This window comes from Mesocricetus auratus, unplaced genomic scaffold (genome assembly GCF_017639785.1).
Source record: "Mesocricetus auratus isolate SY011 unplaced genomic scaffold, BCM_Maur_2.0 Super-Scaffold_100003, whole genome shotgun sequence".
NCBI classification, from domain to species: domain Eukaryota; kingdom Metazoa; phylum Chordata; class Mammalia; order Rodentia; family Cricetidae; genus Mesocricetus; species Mesocricetus auratus.
Genome location: NW_024429188.1, coordinates 55993195 through 56014562, shown reverse-complemented (window position 1 = coordinate 56014562; position 21368 = coordinate 55993195).

The following is a 21368-nucleotide window of genomic DNA, read 5'->3' as shown; positions in this document are numbered from 1 at the left end:
TCTGTGTTGCAGACATAGGAGGTTGGAGAGAAAGGGAGGATGTGCATGTACATTGGGCCTAGAGTTTGTGAATGACTTAGGTGGAATGAAGTCAGATGTACAGAGGACTATTAGACTGGACTTCAGGATATGCATTCTGGTCCATGACATGAGTGTGGGGGTAGATCTGGCTGGCTGTAAAGGTTTCATATGTGGAGTCCATGTGTTTAGAGCCAGGCAAAACAGGTTTTGGTTGAAGCCTATAAATTGGCTTCATCACATGCAGGCTAGGACACTGGATGGGTGACCTTGGTTAGTTCTGGCAGGTTGAGGAGGATGCATAGGGTGCATAGAATGATACATAGACTTAGTAGAATAGAACCTGAGAAACAATATCATGATAATTATTTTGAGTGAACAATTTATAAAATTCACAAAGGTTTATGGTTGTTTAACTTAGTCATAGTAACCAAATATAGAATATTTCTATCACATTGATCAGTTCTCTCACAAGTACTTGTATCTATCCATTCATTTTTACTCTTAGGTAGATGCTAAGTGGCTTTACATCATTATATATTTACTTGTCTTAGAATTAAAAACAGATATTCCATGTCTTGTAGTACTTTCAAATTTATAGAAATTTTAAATAATATGTGTACATATGTTCAGTATTTCTCACCTTGTCACTTATTCAACCTCTGTAATGTAAATATCAGTCAAGAGATCAAAATTAATAAATCTATACCAGTATAATGTAATATAAATAATTTATACTACTGTTGTTGACTTTTACCATTTTTAATACTAGAGATTTTGACAAATGTATAATAAAATATAACCAACATTTGGTTTTGTCTTTCTTTAATAAGTCATGACTTGGATATTGAATGAAAAAAGAAAGAACATTTTTCCTGTAGTGCAAAAGAATATCTTTAATAATGTCTTCAGGGATTATTACAAATTTTGTTTTTTATTTAGTTTTAGGATTTATTTTAAGGTAATTATATGTGAAGATTATTGAAACTGTGTAGAATATTATATATTTGACATGTGGGTATCCATATTTTCTTGAGCTATTTAATAAAGAGACCACTATTGCTTTATTTGATTGCATTTTCTTTATGTGGAGGATATTTTACTACAATTACAAAGGTGTATTTCTAGGATTCAAATTCTGTTTCACTGACCCATTTTGGTGTTGATTATGGTGATGCTCCAATGACCTTAAAGCTACATAATAGCAATTAGACATTATTTTAAGTTAATGTGTTTCTATTTGCCTTATGAGATGATTGGCAAAATGCCTATTCATTTTAGATGTATAAGTCACGTTTCATATTTTTTAGCTTTAATGTTATTATGAAAGAATAAAAGTTTAGATAAATTTATCGCATTCTGCTTTGTATTTACATATATAATACTATATCAAGAAAATACTTTCCTGTTTTGATCACTACTTATTATATTATTAGTAACAAAAGAATGATACGTAATATATTCAAATATAACAAAAAGGTAAGTGTGTAAAGGGAAAAACTTTTCCTTGAGAGAAGCCTTCCTGTAAGCCTGGTTCTAGTGCCGCATCAGTCCTACATAAACACACAGGAGGCTATATTAATTATGAAGCTGTTGGCCTTGCTTGTTTCTTACTGGCTAGCTCTGACTTAAGTAATTACCCCATAATTGTTAATCTAAGTATTTCTCTTACCGGAGAATAGTTCCAGGCTTCCTACCCCATGGCGTTACATCTTGACTCTCTATGTTTCTCCTAGTCCCACCTATCTTGGTTCCTATTGGCTCAACAGTGCTTTATTGACATAAGACTTCCCCAACAGATGGGCATCGAAGAAACTCGTTATGGAGTTTGCTTTCAACATGGCAAGATTAGCCATTTGACTCCAGCTCATTGCCTCAGTCTATGCTTGGAGATGTGGTCACTGCCACTTCCAGCTATACGTACAACTTCTAAATCGTTAGCAAAGCCTCTTAAAAGAACCTTGTTGGCTTTGGGGTTTTTTTTTATGTTGAGGCAGGAAGCCTCACTTAAGCCAGCCGCCAGTCTCTGCTTGCCACTAGCAAAACAGAGCGACCTGAGAAAATGCTGCTACCAAAAATCTGTGCTTCTCTCCGTTCTTCTGTTTCTAAAATTCCTTTAAAGCTTTTGCCATTCTACGTGGAAATTCATCATCCCACTACTGATCACCATTATGTAAAGAGAAGCCTTTCCTTTGAATGAAGCCTTCCCGCCAGCCTGGTTCTAGTGCTGCATCAGTCCCAAATAAACACACAGGAGGCTATATTAATTATGAAGCTGTTGGCCTTGCTTGTTTCTTACTGGCTAGCTCTGACTTAAGTAATTACCCCATAATTGTTAATCTAAGTATGTCTCTTACTGGAGAATAGTTCTGGGCTTCCTACCCCATGGTGCTTACATCTTGACTCTCTGTGTTTCTCTTTCCCAGAGTTCTCCTGGACTCCTAGTCCCACCTATCTTGGTTCCTTATTGGCCTAACAGTGCTTTATTGACATAAACATAGGACTTCCCCCATCATAAGAGAAGTGTTATGACTCTAGAATAATTATGCTAAGACAAAAAAGGAAAATACATTTTTCATGTGTGTTCTCTTGCTATATAACAAGTTTACTTCATAAACTAGAATATTATTTTACTGATATTTAGAGTCTTAATTCAACTAGTTATCAAAGGCTAAATAAGATTGGGTTACAGATTGGGCAGTGTTAGCACATGTCGTTAATCCCAGCATTTGGGAGGCAAGGGCAGGTGAATCTCTATGAGTTTGAGGCCAGCCTGGTATTCAAACTGAGTTCCACTATAACAAGAGCTGTTACACAGAGAACACCTGTCCTGGAAAGTAAAATAAAAGATTTTAAAAAGATAGATTCTTCTTTTATTTCAGATTGTTCTTAAGTTATTGAGATTACTTAATTGATCAAGGTGTCAACAGAGTACAATTCTGCATCATTCCTCTTCCATAATGCACACTAAGGTAAATATGTATTCTTGTGTTCAGGCCATGGAGTTATGCCTATAACAAAGACAAATTGGAATAGCACCATGCTACTTATCATACCAAAAAGCAATAAAACTTTAAATCAACAGCAAAAGAATTTTTAGAATCTATAAATCATCACGGAGATTAAACAACATACTACTGAATGATGAAACAGAAACAAACCAAAATAATGCAAAGAATCAGTGTTAAAAAGGGATGGTTCTTTGAAAAATAAGATTGAGAAATCCAAATTAACTAAAAGGTGACGATAGAATTTCAAGTTTAAGAAAATTAGAGATTAAAAGGAGAATATAGCAACAGATACCAAGGAAAGCCACAGAACCATATGAACATACTTTGCAAACCTATACTCTGTCAAACTGTAAAATCTATAAAACAAAAAAGATAATTTTCTCAATACACATAACTTACAAGAGATATATCAAGACTGATAAGCAATTTAAGCAAACATTGAACCCCTAATGAAATAGAATAAGTAATTATAAGTCTCCCAACTAAGATTGTTTTAACACATAATTCTACCAGACACTCAAAGAAGAGCTAATTCTGATACTGTTCAAAGTATTCCATAAATAGAAATAAAAGGAACATTGCCCAGTTCTTTTTATGAAGCCACAGTTACCCTGGTACTCAAACCACATTAAAAAACACCAAAAAATACAATAACAGATCAATTTCCCTTATTAATAGATCTAAAACCTCTAAAGAAATAGAAGCAGGCATAAAAAGTCTTCCAAACAAAAATAGGCCAGTACCAGAGGGCTTCAGTGCAGAATTCTATCAAAAATTGAAGGAAGAGCTAGTACCAATACTCTTCAAATTTTTCCACACAATAGAAGCAGAAGGATCACTGCCAAACTCTTTGTATGAGGCAACAATTACCTTAGTAGCCAAACCACACAAAAACACAACCAAGATAGGGAACTGCAGACGAATCTCCCTCATGAACATTGGCACAAAAATACTCAATAAAACACTGGAAAATTGAATCCAAGAACACATCAGAAAAATGATACACCATGATCAATTAGGCTTCATCCTAGGGATACAGGGACATACAATAATCCATCAAAGTAATCCACCATATAAACAATCTGAAAAGGAGAAACCATATGATCATCTCACTAGATGCTGAAAAAGTCTTGACAAAATCCAACACAGCTTCATGATAAAGCTCTTCGAGAGATCAGGGATAACAGGAATATACCTAAACATAATTAAAGCAATACACAGCAAACTGACAGCCAACAACAAACAAATTGGAGAGAAACTCAAGGTGATGCCTCTAAAATCAGGGACAAGACAAGGATATCTGCTCTCTCCATATCTCTGTATTGTATTTGAAGTTATTGCTAAAGCAATAAGACAACAAAAGGAGATCAAGGGAATATAAATTGGAAAGAAAGAAGACGAAATTCACTATTTACAGATAGTCTATGTAAGCGACCCAAAAAATTCTACCACAGAACTCTTACAGCTGATGAACACTTTCAGCAATGTGACAGGATACAAAATTAAATTAAAATATAATTAGCCCTACTGTATATAGACAATAAAGGGGAGGAGAAAGAAATCAGAGATACATCATACTTTACAATAGCCACAAACATCATAAAATATCTTGGGGTAACTCTAACCAAACAGAAGAAAGACCCATATAACAGGAACTTTGATTCATTTAATAAAGTAAATTAAACAAGATACCAGAAAATTGTATAACTGGATGACGGCACATTGAAGACTGCAGATAGATCCATGCACAAAACTTGAGACCTCAACATAAAGCCAGCCACACTGAAACACTTAGAAAAGAAAGTGAGAGGTACCCTTGAAGGAATTGGCACAGGAGACAGCTTCCTGAACATAACACAAGTAACACAGAACCTAAGATCAACAATTAATAAATGAGACCTCCTGAAACTAAGAAGTTTCTGTATGTCAAAGGACACAGTCATCAAGAAAAAAACCACATCCCACAGAATGGGAAAAGATATTCAATAACCCCACATTTATCAGAGGACTGATTACCAAAATATACAATGAACTCAAGAAGCTAGCCACCAAAACACCAAATGATCTAATTAAAAGTGGCACACAGAACTAAATAGAGAATTCTCAATAGAGTAATCTGAAATGTTTGAAAGACACTTAAGAAAGTGCTCAACATCCTTAACTATCAGGGAATTCCAACTCAAAACAACTCTGAGATACCATCCTACACCGGCCAGAATGGCTAAAATCAAAAACACCAATGACAGTCTATGCTGGAGAAGATGTGTAGAAAGAGGAACACTCCTCCATTGCTGGTGGGAATGCAAACTTGTATGGCTACTTTGGAAATCAGTATGGTGGTTTCTCAGGAAAATGGGAATCAGTCTATCTCACGATCCAGTAATTCTACTTTTGGGCATATAACCAATGGATGCACATTCATATAACAAGGGCATCTATTCAACGATATTCACAGCAGCGTTATTTGTAAGAACCAGAACCTGAAAGCAACTTAGATGCCCCTCAACCGAAGAATGGTTGGGGAAAATGTGGTACATTTACATAGTGGAGTTTTACTCACAAGAAAAAAAATGAAATCTTGAAATTTGCAGGCAAATGAATGGATCTGGAAGAAAATATCCTGAGTGAGGTAACCCAATCACAGAAAGACTATCAAGGTATGTACTCATATATGGATATTAGACATAGAGCAAAGGACTACCAGCCTACATTACACACCACCAGAGAAGCTAGGAAACAAACAGGACCCTAAGAGAAGAACGCATGACCGCTTTAAGAAGGGGAAAGGTGCTGGGCGTTGGTGGCACACGCCTTTAATCCCAGCACTCAGGAGGCAGAGGCAGGTGGATCTCTGTGAGTTCCAGGCCAGCCTGGTCTACAGAGTGAGTTCCAGGACAGCCTCCAAAACAATACAGAGAAACCCTGTCTCGAAAAACCAAAAAAAAAAAGAAGAAGAAAGGGAAAGGTACAAGAACCCCTTAGAAAACTGGGAGAATGGGGTAGAGAGGATGGAGGTAGGAAAAAGAGAAGGGGATAGGAGGAGGGGGGAAGAGAACAAGAGAATACAGGAAGACTGAGGCAGGGGGAGCAATAGAGGAGAACAAGAAAGGAGATACCTTGATAGAGAGAGCCTGTATAGGCTTAGAGAGAGGTTTGGCATCAGGGAAATATTCTGGGATCCACAGGGATGACCCCACCTAACAATACATGCAGTAGTGGAGAGGTTGACTTTGATACCCTTTCCCTGTAATAAGATTGATGACTACCTTGGTTGCCATCCTAGAAACTTCATTCAGTAATTGGTTGAAGTGGAAACAGGCACCCACAGCTAAACACTGAGCCATATTTTTGGAATCCAGCTGTAGAGAGGGAGAAGGGTGAGCAAAGAAGCCAAGCCCATGCTGGAGAAGCCCATAGAAAAAGCTGACCAGACCTAGAGTGAGAACAGAGACCCTAATTGTAAAGCTGGGGAACCAGCATTGGACCAAACCAAGCCTTCTAAATGTGGGTGGCAGTGGGGAGGCCTGCGTAGTCCATGGGACCTGTAGCAGTGGAGCCAATGTTTATCACTAGTGCACAAACTGACTTTGGGAGCCCATTTCCAATGGGTATATACTATTGCAGCCCAAATACACGAATGAGGGCCTAGGTCCTCCCCCACATGGTGTGACTTTGATAATCCCTGTGGAAGACCTCACTATTCTTGGGGAGTAGGTGGAGGGTTGGTTGGTGAGTGTTGGTGTGGGGCATGAGTGGATGGGAGGGTGAGGGAATGGAAGAATTGATATGTAATATAAGTTTGTTTCCAAATAAATAAATAAAGTAAATGCAGAAAAAAACAAAAAAGAAAAGAATATCATGCATCAATAAGAAAATAAAGATAGTATATATAAGTGGCCATAAAAATTCTGCTAGGAAACACCTACAGCTAATAAACACTTTCATCAATGTTGTTGGACACAAAATTAACTAGTAAAATGTATAAGTAAATGGATGGAACTAGAACAAAAGTCATTCTGAGTGAAGTATCTCAGACCCATATAGAGGATAGTTTTTAATTTGCTTGTGTGTCTATATTAGCTGTTAACTCAATGATAACCAAGCTACAATTCATAGGACCACAGAGGATAGGCACATAGGAAAGGATGAAAGGTGACAGAGATCTGCCTAGGAAATGGGAATAGGAGAGATAAATTTGGGTGGATGAGGGTGGTAATGGAATAGAAGGAACATGAGGGGCAATGGAATAAGGTGAAAAATTGAGGAGGAAATATGGGGATAGACAGTAAAAATTAGGGGCCATCTTAGCAGTAGTATGGAATTTAACATGGTAACTTTCTAAAATTGTGTGTGTATGTGTGTGTGCGTGTGTGTGTGTATGTGTGTCTGTGCGCGCGTGTTTGTGTGTGGGTGTATGGGTGTGTGTTTAATGCATCTTTGTTATAGGAACTGTGATGAGTAGAGGGATGGGTAACCATAGTCAAAGCATAGTTTGTGACAAAGAATCTATTTTCAATAAAAGGGAAAAGAAAAGAATACTACAAAAACCTGGCAAACACTCCAGTAAGATAAGCAGAATTAGCATCAACAGTGAAGACTCACAATGATACCTGTAATTGATATATTGGAACAGGAGGTAAGCTTACTCCTCTGATCTCTCCCAAAACCATTACCTCACTCAACACATGAGAAAATCATCAGACATCTCTATTGAGGAACAAAATACTACAGACCAGTGTTTCTCAAAATCATCAATATCATAACATATATGAGAAACGTTTCAGTCTAGAGAAATTGCAGAAGAAAAGGTGTCTGCATGTGTTCTTTCTATTCTGGAGGAAAGAGGGGCTTAACAAAAACTAAGACATTGAATTGACTTTGTTGGTCACAATATGTCAGCATATGCAATGGCTGACACAACCAACAGAATGACATGAAATAATGGAACTGAGACAAACTGGAGAGGTGTCTGTGGAGCTTTTCTATCACACTAGATTGTCTAAATTTACAACTCTTTTAAATCAAATAACATCACAAGAATATATATATTCAAGAATATATATATGTATATATATATATATATATATATATATATATATATATAGAGAGAGAGAGAGAGAGAGTTGTCCCAGATAAAGCAATAAAGCAGGTCCACAAGGGTCATACCTCAACATAATAAAAGCAACTTTACAGCAAGCCCATAGCTAACATCAACTTACTATCAACTATATGAACAAGAAAAAAGCAAGAGGTGAAGTACTCCCCTGTAAAGGGAAGCTTTCCCGCCAGCCTGGTTCCAGAGACACATCAGTCCCAAATAAACACACAGGAGGCTATATTAATTATGTACTGTTGGCCTTGCTTGTTTCTTACTGGCTAGCTCTGACTTAAGTATTTATCCCATAATTGTTAATCTAAGTATTTCTCTTACTGGAGAGAAGTTTCTGGGCTTCTTATGCCTATGGCAGTTACATCTTGACTCCCTGTGTTTCTCCTACCCAGAGTCCTCCTGGACTCCTAGTCCCACCTATCTTGCTTCCCTATTGGCCAACAGTACTTTATTGACATATATACAGGACTTCCCCCATTACTCCCCCACTGAAAGATTTAAATCTCTGAAGACTTGAAAAAAGCACTATAACCTCTCATGCTATTGTATTTGTAGAGAAGCCCATTCTACCAAGAAAATTTATAGATTCCATGCAACTCTAAATAAAATCCCCATGCATTTCTTCACAGAAATAGAAAACATGTTCCTAAATTTTATTGGAACTCCAAAAGACCCCATATAGCCAAATCAAACCTTAGTTTAAAAATGTTTCTTAATGGATTATAGTACCATATTTCAAGTTATACTACAGAGATACAGTAACAGTGAGAGTACAGTACTGTAGATCAATGGAATGAAATAGAAGAACCAAACATGAGTGCATGGAATTACAGATGTCTAATATTTGTCAAACATGCCAAAATATGTAGAAGAGACAGCACAGCATCTTCAACAAATTTGTGCTATGAATACTGAATAAAATGTATAAGAATAAAATGAGGTCTGTATCAGTCACCATGCATAAAAGACAGATCCAAATGGATCAAAGTCCTCATTGTGAAACCCAAAACATCGAAGCCACTTGCAGAAAATATAGGCAAGACATAGCACTTTTAAAACACATTGAAAGATTATTTATTAACCATTTCCATTTCATATTTTAAGAAATTTCTATTAAGATTCATCTATATATTGGCAGTTTCATTTTCATTTTGTTCTTTGGTGTGTTTGAACACTGCTTTATTTTATTTCAAGTATTTTGAAAGAATATTTCACTTTCTTGATGTATTCTTTAAAATCTTATTGGTATGTATCCATCTTTCTATAATATGAAACTCTGTCAAATTTTTGACCTGTGTAAGGGTTATATAAGTGGCTCATAAATTATTAGACACAATTGCTATCTTGGACATAGATTAATGAAATCTGTCAATGAATAAGATTAGTCAGCTTCAGAATTCATTGACCTTACAGAGCAGTGTTAAGTCGTGGTTATTAAGAAATATTTCTCCTATCAAGGTAACTCATTACATTCCTAAGTCTTAGAGTATATGTAAGGCAATAAAGTAATCAAAGATATTGAATTCTATGGAAAATATGTTATCGTAGCTATAAATATAAAATTTGGTATGCCAGTTTATTATTGTTTGGATCTCATCCTGAGAGACTTTTATCTCTGGCAAACAGAACAAAAAGGAATTTACCTATGTGTTTGTATGTAAGCTAATATAGTATACAACATATGAAAATTGCATAATAATGCAAATTCAAAAATTGTTGTCAAATTAACAGTAGTTTCTTCTTTGGTTTTCATTCTTTGTGTTGAAACTATGAGGACAGGAAAGACGGACAAAGTGATTAACATATCAGTTACATACAAACTAAGTATAAGCAGAGTAGATATCATTATCTGACAGGCGTTCAAATAGTAACTCACTCTGTAGACCAGGTTGGCCTCTATCTCAGAGATCCACCTGCCAATGCCTGCTGAGTTCTATGATTAAAGGTGTATCACCTGCAAAATGGATAACTTCCAGAAGAGAATAATCAATGTGAGCTACTGGTCATTGTAGACCACTGTGTGGAGAGGCTGCAGGTTAGCTATGACAGTAAATTCCAATGTCATCTGATATATTTTAATAAAATTAATACATAATTACAAAATGAGTTATGAGCTTTAAATCTATTTGTGCAGAAGAAGCATAAATTATTTAGGTAATAAAATATAATTTTATGCAAATCCTTTAAAGTCAAGAGTTATATATAACTTGATGATAGTATCAAAAGTCAAGACATGATTTGTCTTTAATTTTATTTGCACTATAACAAAATAAGGTTCATTATTTAATGATTGTAACTGAAGATAAAGTCAACATGATAAGTTTTTTATTTGACATTAGTCATTATTTATTTCAGTAGTAGTTAATAATACATTTCAAGTGAAAAACGGATAACAGAAAAGAAAAGGGAAAGAAATACCTTCCAACTTTAATGTCAGTGGTATTATATATAGATTTTTGGTGATACCATTGTCTTAGTTTCTATGTCATTCATCCCAACAGTCATAGTTTTCAAGTTCAGAGAAAGGAAAGGAAGCCGAAAGAAGGATGCCTGTCTCTAGTAAATGGAAATAAAATGAATGTCAGTTCATCATGTTTCATTTTCTTCCTAAATGCCTTCTGTTTACTTGTTTCCTCTCATAGACACTTTTATAGTATTTTCAAATGATTCTGATGTCATAAAAATCCAATTGTAACATTAGAATTACTTGAAAATCAAGGTCATAAAATGCTTCTACAAAAATGAAGAAGAATAATAGATGAAGACTAATATTTAAAGAAGATTCATATAATGAGGACAAATACATTAATTCAAGCTCACTATATCTTTAAAACAAATATTTATTAAACACCATAGACTCTGTCTTAAATATCTTCCATCTTCAATGTGATCAGATATGAAAATGTTATTTGTGAATCCACTGACATACAATTTTAGCTTTTCTTTATTATTTTTCATTTATTTAAATTTTATTTAGCTTTTAAAGGGTACCAAGATTTCTATGGTATACATAGTTTTGGTATTCCCTCTTTCATATCATGAGTTATTACATATTCCTCTCAATGTTTCTTTTTAAAAGTAATATATTTATTTTACATCCTGGCTGCAGCTTCCCCCAACCATCCCCTCCAAGTCTCTCTCCTCTATTCCCCCTCTCAGGCCCCAATCCCCCTCTCTTCTGTCTCCATCCAGTAAAGAGTATGCCTCTTATGAGTTTCAGTAAAACATGGTGTATCTAGTTACAGTAAGACTACACACCTTCCCCAACTATTAAAACTGGGCAAGGTGACAAAGTAAGAGAAAAAGGGTCCCAAAGAGCAAGGATCCATGATCTAGTGATAGATGTCTCATAAAAGGACAAAGCTATACAACTGTAGCATATATACAGAGTGCCTAAGTCAGTCTCATGAAGACTCCGTGGTTGTCGGTTCAGTCTCTTTTAACCCTTATGTGCCCAGGTTAGTTGATTTTGTGAGCCTTCCAATAGTGTCCTTTACCCTCTGATTCCTACACTCATTTCTCATCCTTCTATGCAGGATTCCCGAACTCTGTCTAATGTTTGGCTGCTGGTCTCTGCATCTACCTCCATCAGTTCCTGGATGATGCCTCCCTGATGACAATTGTGGCAGGAACCAATGTAGTCTCTCTGGGTCTATGGATTGTAGCACAGTTATCCTTTATTTTACAGCTAATATACACTTGAGTGAGTACATTCCATGTTTGTCTCTATCGGTCTAGGATACCTCACCCAGGATGATTTTTTTCTAGTTTTATACATTTGCCCTCGAATTTTCTGGTGTCCTTTTTAAACAGCTAAGTTAAATTTGCATAAATGTTCAACATTTTCTTTATCCACTCTTTAGTAGAGGTGCATCTAGGTTCTTCCCAGATTCTGGATATTACAAATATAGCTGCTATGAACATACTGTTACAAGTATCCCTGTGGTATGATTGAACATGCTTTAGGTATATTTGCAAGAGAGGTATAGCTGGTTCTTCTGGTAGTTTGAGTCCGAGTTTTCTGAGGAACTGCCACACTGACTTCCAAAGTGGCTGTACAAGTTTGCACTCCCTTGTTGCACAATCATTAGTAATATCTGTCATTATCAATGGATTCAATTCACCAATAAAAAGACACAGGTTAACAGGTTGGATATGAAAACAGGATCCAAAATTTTGCTGCATACAAGAAACAAATCTCAACATCAAAGATCAACATTGCCTCAGAGTAAAGGGTTGGAAAAATATTTTCAAATCGAATGGACCTAAGAAGTCTAGTATAGCTATTCTAATATATAATAAAATAGACTTCCAACCCAAATTAATTAAAAGAGACAGAGAAGAGCAGTTCATATTCATTAAGGGAAAAATCCACCAAGATGATGTCTCAATTCAGAACATTATGCCCCAAATATAAGGGCATCCTCATTTGTAAAAGAAACATTAATAAAGCTTAAACAACTAATAGAACCCCACCCAATAATAGTGGGAGACTAATACCACCCTCTTACCAATGGACAGATCACCCGGAAAAGAAATTAAACAAAGAAATAGCAGAACTAAGAGATGTTATGACTCAATTTGACTTAACAGACATCAGTCCAGGCCATTCTGGATTTTAGTGTCTCTGTTGAAAAGTCAGGTGTGATTCTAATAGGTCTGCCTTTATATGTTTCTTTGCTGCTTTTAATATTCTTTCTTCGTTCCATGTTTAGTGTTTTGATTATTATGTGAAAAGGGGTTTTACTTTTTATCTAATCTATCTGATGTTCTGTAAGTTTCTTGTACTTTTATAGGCATGTCTTTTTAGGTTGAGAAATATTTCTTCAATGATTTTGTTAAATATAATGTCCGGGTTTTCTCTCAGTGTTTCTTTACTCATGGTTCCCATACCTTCCTTTTTGGTTTCCTAGTGTATAAACACAGTCAATACCACATAAATATATGAGCATAAAAACAAAAATCAAGCAATATGGGAAAGAGCACATAATGTTTGCCTTTCTAAGCCTGTGCATTTAAAATAATAATTAACTATGAATACATTATAATATTATTAAATAGTACATAATTATTATTGATATAGTGATAACATTTCATTTAATATAATTTCTGTACTTACCTATTTTCCTCCAAATTTCATATTTCTTTATGACTAAATAATTTCCATTTTGTATGCTTATATTTTCTTTGTGTATCTACTGTTAGACATCAGGGATGGTTCCATATCTTGACTATTGTGAATAGAAAAGTAATGACTGGATTGTTAATATGTCTGTGGTAGGATGCAGAGTCTTTTAGGTTTCTGCCCAAGTGTGGTATATCTGTATCACATGTTAGTTCTGAATTTTGCTATTTTGGAAACTTACACAGTGATTTCCACATTGGCTGCATGACTAGAATTGGCATAACAATAAATAGTAGTATGATAATTTTTTAATTAAAAGTAATTCATGAAAAATTTAATGTGTTGGCCTATGGAGATATGGTGACTTCACTTAATTGTGCATTTGTCAGATAAAATTGTAACATACATGTGACAATGAAGTGATTTCATTTCTTAGTACATACTTTGGAATTGCTCTATCGGATGTCTCAGGATTGAAATAAGTATAAAATAAATAAGCAATTTCAGCAATAAAATGACCTTCATTGACACTGATAAGTACTTTGTAAAAATACTGCAAAAATCCTTTGATTTAAAATAATAAAATATTCTCTATACAAGAGATAGAAGAGAGAATCTCAGGTGTTGAAGACTCAATAGAGCATATACAGTCGTCAATCAAAGAAAATCTCAAAACCAACAAATCTCTAATACAAAATATCCAGGAAATATGAGACACCATGAAGAAGCCAAACCTGAGGATAATAGGTATAGAAGAAGTCGAAGAAATACAGCTCAAAGATACAGAAAACATATTCAACAAAATGATATAAGAAAACTTCCCTAACCTAAAGAAGGATATGCCTATGAAAATACAAGAATCTTACAGAACACCAAATAGGCTAGACCAGAAAAAGAAGTCACCTCGCCATACAATAATCAAAACATCAAACCTACAGAATAAAGAGAAAATATTAAGAGCAGCTAAAGGAAAAGGCCAAGTAACATATAAAGGCAGACCTATCCGAATTACACCGGACTTCTCAATGGAAAAGATGAAATCCAGAAGATCCTGGACAGATGTCCTACAAACGCTAAGGGAACAAGGATGCCAGCCCAGAATACCATATCCAGCAAAGCTTTTAATTAACATAGATGGAGAAAACAAAATATTCTATGACAAAGCCAGATTTAAACAATACATATCCATGAATCCAGCTCTACAGAAAGTGCTGGAAGGAAAACCTAGAACCAACAAAGATAACTACACTCACAAAGACACAGGCAATAGATAATCCCATTTTACCAAACACCAAAAGAAAGAGGGAGGAGAACCTACACACAATAACTCCACTACAAATATATCAAGCACAAACAAGAATCATCAATCAATGGTCATTAATATCCCTCAATGTCAACAGTCTCAACTTGCCTATTAAAAGACACAGACTAGTGGAATGGATATGAAGACAGAACCCATCCTTCTGCTGCATACAAGACACATAGCTCAACGTCAAAGACAGATGTTACCTCAGAGTAAAGGGTTGGCAAAATATTTTCCAATCAAACGGACCCAAGAAAAAAGCAGGTATAGCAATCCTAATATCTAACAAACTAGACTTCAAATTAAAATCAATCAAAAGAGATGAAGAAGGACATTTCATATTCATGAAAGGGAAAGTCCATCAAGATGAAGTCTCAATTTTGAACATCTATGCCCCAAATAAAAAGGCAACCACATTCGTGAAAGAAACATTATTAAAGCTCAAATTGCAGATAAAATATCACACACTAGTAGTAGGAGACTTCAACACTCTGCTCTCACCACTAGACAGGACCTCCAGAAAGAAACTTAACAAAGAACCAAAAGAACTAAGAGAAGTTAGTTAGACTCAACTGGGTTTAACAGATATCTATAGAACATTCCACCCAAAAACAAAGGTATATACCTTCTTCTCGGCGCCACATGGAACCTTCTCGAATATCGACCACATAATAGGAAACATAGCAAACCTCCACAGACACAAAAAAATGGAATAACCCCCTGTATCTTATCAGGCAATCATGCATTAAAATTAGAATTCAACAATAACACAAATCGCAGAAACCCTACAAACTCATGGAAATTGAACAATGCACAATTGCACCATCCTTGGGTAAACGAAGAAATAAAAAAAGAAATTAACTTCCTGGAGTTCAATGAGAATGAAGGCACAACATACCCAAACTTATGGGAGGAAAGTTCATAGCACTAAGTGTCTACATGAAGAAACTGGAGAACAGTCTCACTAGAGAATTAATAGCACAGCTGAATGCTCTAGAACAAAAAGAAGCAAACTCACCCAAGAGGAGCAGATGCCAGGAAATAATCAAATTGAGGGCTGAAATCAATCAAGTAGAAACCAGGAAAACATTGAGAAGAATCAATGAAACAAAGAGTTGGTTCTTTGAGAAAATTAACAAAATAGACAAACCTCTGTCCAAACTAACCGAAAGAAAAACAAAGAGCATGCTAATTAACAAAATCAGAAATGAAAAGGGGGACATAACAACAGACACTGAGGAAAACCAGAGAATTAACAGGGCATACTTTGGAAATCTTTACTCCACAAAATTTGAAAATTTAAAGGAAATGGATAATTTAATGGATAGATACCACTTATCAAAGTTAAATCAAGAACAGATAAACAATCTAAACAGACCTATAACCCTTAATGAAATAGAAGAAGTCATCAAAATCTCCCAACCAAAAAAAGCCCAGGCCCAGATGGCTTCAGTGCAGAATTCTACCAGAAATTCAAAGAAGAGCTAATTCCAATACTCCTCAAAGTATTCCACGCAATAGAAGCAGGAGGCTCACTGCCAAACTCTTTTTATGAGGCTACAATTACCTTGATATCCAAGCCACACAAAGACACAACTAAGAAAGAGAATTATAGACCAATTTCCCTCATGAACATCGATGCAAAAATACTCAATAAAATACTAGCAAACCAGATTCAAGAACACATAAGAAAAATCATCCATCATGATCAAGCAGGCTTCATCCCAGAAATGCAGGGATGGTTCAACATTAGAAAATCTATCAATGTAATCCGCCATATAAACAAACTGTGAAAGAAAAACCACATGATCATCTCAATAGATGCTGAAAAAGCCTTTGACAAAAATCCAGCACACCTTCATGATAAAGGTCCTAGAGAAATCAGGGATAACAGGAATATACCAGAACATAATAAAAGCAATATACAGTAAACCAACAGTTAACATCAAACTAAATGGAGAGAAACTCAACGCAATTCCTCTAAAATCAGGAACAAGACAAGGCTATCCACCCTCTCCATATCCCTTCAATATTGTACTTATTGCTAGAGCAATAAGACAACAAAAGCAGATCAAGGGGATACAAATAGGAAAAGGAGAGGTCAAGCTTTCACTATTTGCAGATGATACATAAGTGACCCGTGACCTGAAAAACTCTGCAAGGTAACTCCTAGAGCTGATAAACACCTTCAGAAAAGTAGCAGGATACAAGGTTAACTCAAAAAAATCAGTGGTCCTATTACATACAGATGATGAACTGGCTGAGAAAGAAATCAGAGAAACATCACCCTTTACAAGAACCATAAACAGCATCAAATATTTGGAGATAATGTTAACCAAAGAAGTGAAAGACCTATATATCACGAACTTTGAGTCTTTAAAGAAAGAAATCAAAGAGGATACCAGAAAATGGAAAGATTTCCCATGCTCTTGGATTGGTAGGATCAACATAATATAAATGGCAATCTTGCCAAAAGCAGTCTACAGATTCAATGCAATCCCTATCAAAATTCCGGAACAATCCTTCACAGACCTTCAAAGAACAATAATCAACTTTATATAGAAAAACAAAAGGCCCTGGACAGCCAAAACAACACTATACATTAAAGGAACTTCAGGAGGCACCACCATACCTGACTTCAAGCTCTATTATAGAGCTATAGTCCTAAAAACAGGTTGGTATTGGCACAAAAATAGACCGGTAGACCAATGGAACCAAATTGAAAACCCTGATTTTAACCCACACACCTATGAACACTTGATTTTTGACAAAGAGCTAAAAGTATACAATGGAAAAATGAAGCATCTTCAATAAATGGTGCTGGCATAAATGGGTATTGGCATGCAGAAGACTGCAGATAGATCCATGTCTATTGCCTTGCACAAAATTAAGTCCAAATGGATCAAAGATCTCAACATAAATCCAGCCACACTGAAACTTTTAGAAGAGAAAGTGGGAGATACTCTTCAATGAGTTGGTACAGGAGACCACTTCCTGAACATAACACCAGTAGCACAGACACTGAGATCATCAACTAAAAATGGGACCTCCTGAAACTAAGAAGCTTCTGTAAGGTAAAGGACACAGTCAACAAGACAAAAAGGCAGTCCACAGAATGGGAAAAGATATTCACTAACCCCACATCTGACAGATGCCTGATCTCCAAAATTTACAAAGAACTCAAGAAGCAAGTCTCCAAAACACCAAAGGATCCAATTAAAAGGTGGAATACAGAAGTAAATAGAGAATTTTCAATAGAGGAGTCTAAAATGGCTGAGAGGCACTTGAGAAGGTGCTCAACATCCTTAGCCATCCAGGAAATGCGAATCAAAACAACTCTGAGATACCATCTTACTCCTGTCAGAATGGCTAAAATCAAAAACACCAAAGACAATTTATGCTGGAGAGGATGTGGAGAGAGGGGAACACTCCTCCACTGCTGGTGGGAGTGCCAACTCGTACAGCCACTTTGGAAATCAGTATGGAAATTCCTCAGAAAAATGGGAATCAATCTACCACAAGACCCAGCAATTCCACTCTTAGGCATATATCCAAAGGATGCAAATTCATACAACAATGACATCTGCTCCACAAGTTCATAGCAGCATTATTTGTAACAGCCAGAAGCTGGAAGCAACCTAGATGCCCCTCAACTGAAGAGTGGATAGAGAAAATGTTATACATTTACACATTGGAGTATTACTCAGCAGAAAAATCAATGGAATCTTGAAATTCGTAGGTAAATGGATGGCACTAGAAGAAATCACCCTGAGTGAGGTAAACAGTCACAAAAAGGCAAACATGGTATGTACTCACTCATATATGGATTTTCGACATCGATCAGGATAGTGCCAGTCTGCAGTTCCACTGAAAGAGAGTCTGGGAAATAGACAAGACCCTAAGAGAGATATGCATGGTACCCCAGGGAAGAAGAAAGAGGCAAGATCTTCTGAACAGATTGGGAACACGGTGAGGAGTGGGGAGGAGTGGGAGCTGGGAAGAAGAGAGGGCAGAAGAGGAAGAGAGAGCAGATCATGGGGGAACCGGAAGGTTGAGTGGAGGGTAGAATAGGGGGAAGAGGGAATCATAGGTTAAAAGACAGATCTAGCACCAGTGAGACCTCTAGTGATCTAAAGGGATGACACCAACTGACAAGCTAAGCAATATTGGAGAGACCACCTTAAATGCCCATTCCTGATAATGAACTTGATGTCTATAACCATCCTAGAACCTTCATCCACTGACTGATGGAAGCAGAGGCAAACACACACAGTTAAGCACTGAACTGAACCCATGGAACCCAGTGACAGAGAGAGAGGAGTGATGAGCAAATTGGCAAAGAATGGGCTGAAAATGCCCAGGAAATACTGAAATTCTTACCTTCTCAGAGAAACCTTTTTTGTGTTTTTGTATAAGTGATGATAAGCTAAAATCATTATAAGATAAGATCATAGTATTTACTAAGTTGCTTAGTTTAGCCATCTTGCTACAAACCTAGATATACTTGGAAGAAGGAAATCTCACTTGAGGAATTGCTTCAATCAGATGCACCTTTGGTTATGTTTGGGAAGCATTTTCTTAATTAGGAATTGATGTTGGATGTCCCAGCTTATTTTGGCGTGGTGTAGTTGGGCTTTATGAGACAGCTAGATGATCAGGCGGGGGAAACAAGTCACTAAGCAGTTCAATAGTTTCTGCGTCAATTCCTGTGTCCAAATTTTTGCTTGAGTTTATGCCCTGACTCCCCTCAGTGATACAGAGATGTGAAAGTGTAAGACAAATGAACCCCTTCCTCCCCAGATTGCTTTGGGTCATGTTGTTTATCATGTCAATGGAAAGCATACTAGAACAGAGGTATACAATATGTGTTTTTCAGTGGAGTAATTTTACTTTTAGAGTCTAGTCTCAAAAAGCTACATAATGCAGCATGTTTTTGATAGCAAAAGACAATAAACATAATGCTAACAATTCTGATTTGTTGAATTGCAGCATGTTTAATTTCATAAAAAAACACAGATTATAATACATCAGGAACAATTCTATGTCAAACAGTTTGAGAAAATAATATAGAAGCATACAACAATGATTAATTCACAGTGTGAGAATAATGAATTATGATGTATGTAATAGTGATATTTTTGTTCACTTAAGACAATATAGAGTCACCCTTGAGAATGGCCTATGAGAATTATTTGAGGGATTATTTTACTAGCTTTAATTAATGCTAAAAGACTAGCTATCTTTGAGTGGCACCTTTATTTATGCAGTAGATTTGGGACTATGTAAGAGTGTAGAAAGAGCACTGAGAAATTTATGTATGAATGTATGTATGAATTTAATGTTTATCTCTTCTGATATTCTATAGATACAACATGATCAGTTTCTTCAAGCTTCTGCCACCGTGGTTTCCCTTCCAAGCTGCAGTATAACTTGAAACTGTGTGCTAGGTGAATAATATATGTACCTTAATTTGTTTCCATTTGAATATTTTATTACAATAAGAAAGAAGTAATTAATAGAGTAGATTAATAATTAATGTTTTGTTTGGTTTGCCTTTGAAACAGTCTCAGGTTATAATCTCCTGGAATTAACTAAATTACCTAGGATGGACTTGAATTTATGTCAGCCCTTCTGCTTCATCCTTCCTGATAAGTGCTAGTATTTAAGGCATGAACTATCAAGGATAACTTAACTGTTAAAAAATACTGTCTTAAGACGGTATCTACTAGTTAAGATGCTGTGAGTATCTTGTTGAAGTAGCAAGAATGATTTGGAATGTTACATAAATTTAGTTGAGAAAGTAGTAAGGTTTGAGAAGACTGACATCAGGTAAAATGCTGTCAAGCAGAATTATAATCTATAGAGATATTTTCATGAACGTTAATTAATGTAATAAATTTAAATTTATTTAATTTTTTAAGTTGCCACAATTACCCTAACCTTCAGAAGCTATTATTACTTTAGTCATTTTATTTTACCAATAATTCATATATATGTATAAATATATATGTGTGTAATATGTTATTTATATATCATGTAGTGTTTATACATAATATATAGTGTTATTAGATATACTTCTAATAATAAATATATTCTAAATATGACTATGGAAAGGAAGAGAGACAATAACAAAGATAGGTAGAAATGAAGACAGAACTTTTCATAAATCAGTGTTGATCTGTGACTAAGTTGTCAATAGCCTTCTATGAAAGTAAAAGGCAGTTGAATTTAAAATAGAGATTAATTTGGGATTCTTGTTTTTCATAACTTTTGCTTTTAATTGTGTGTAGTACAAAATCAGGACAGTATAATGCTGTTTTGTGACTGTTTTTTCCTATTTCATTACTTATCAAATATTAAAGACCTATGTAGGAAACTCAGCAAAATTATCTAGTATCCATCTCTGATAGTGTATAAGCCTGTTCTCAGAGGTTCAAGTTCCTTTATACTCTGTCTATTCAGTCCTTGCATTAAGCCATTTATATGTGACTGACACTGGCTGAAAGGCAAGAAAAAACCTTTCTCTTCAGCAAAGCCAATGAGAATACCAAAGCTCAAAAAGAAGCTGATTCTTGCAACCTCCTGCACTGCACTTCTCACCAAAAGAAACAATTTTCTGTATCATTGCAGGCCAAAACCTGGGAATGATGTTTAGTATAACAGTACAAGAAAGAAGTGGCCAAGTTTAACCAATAAACTTTATTAGTGATGCAGGACAACCGCCACTGGTTTTTTGTAGCTTCTGAGTTAGAGCAATAAATATAATTCTACACAAACATTCACCCTCAAATAAGATTTGTT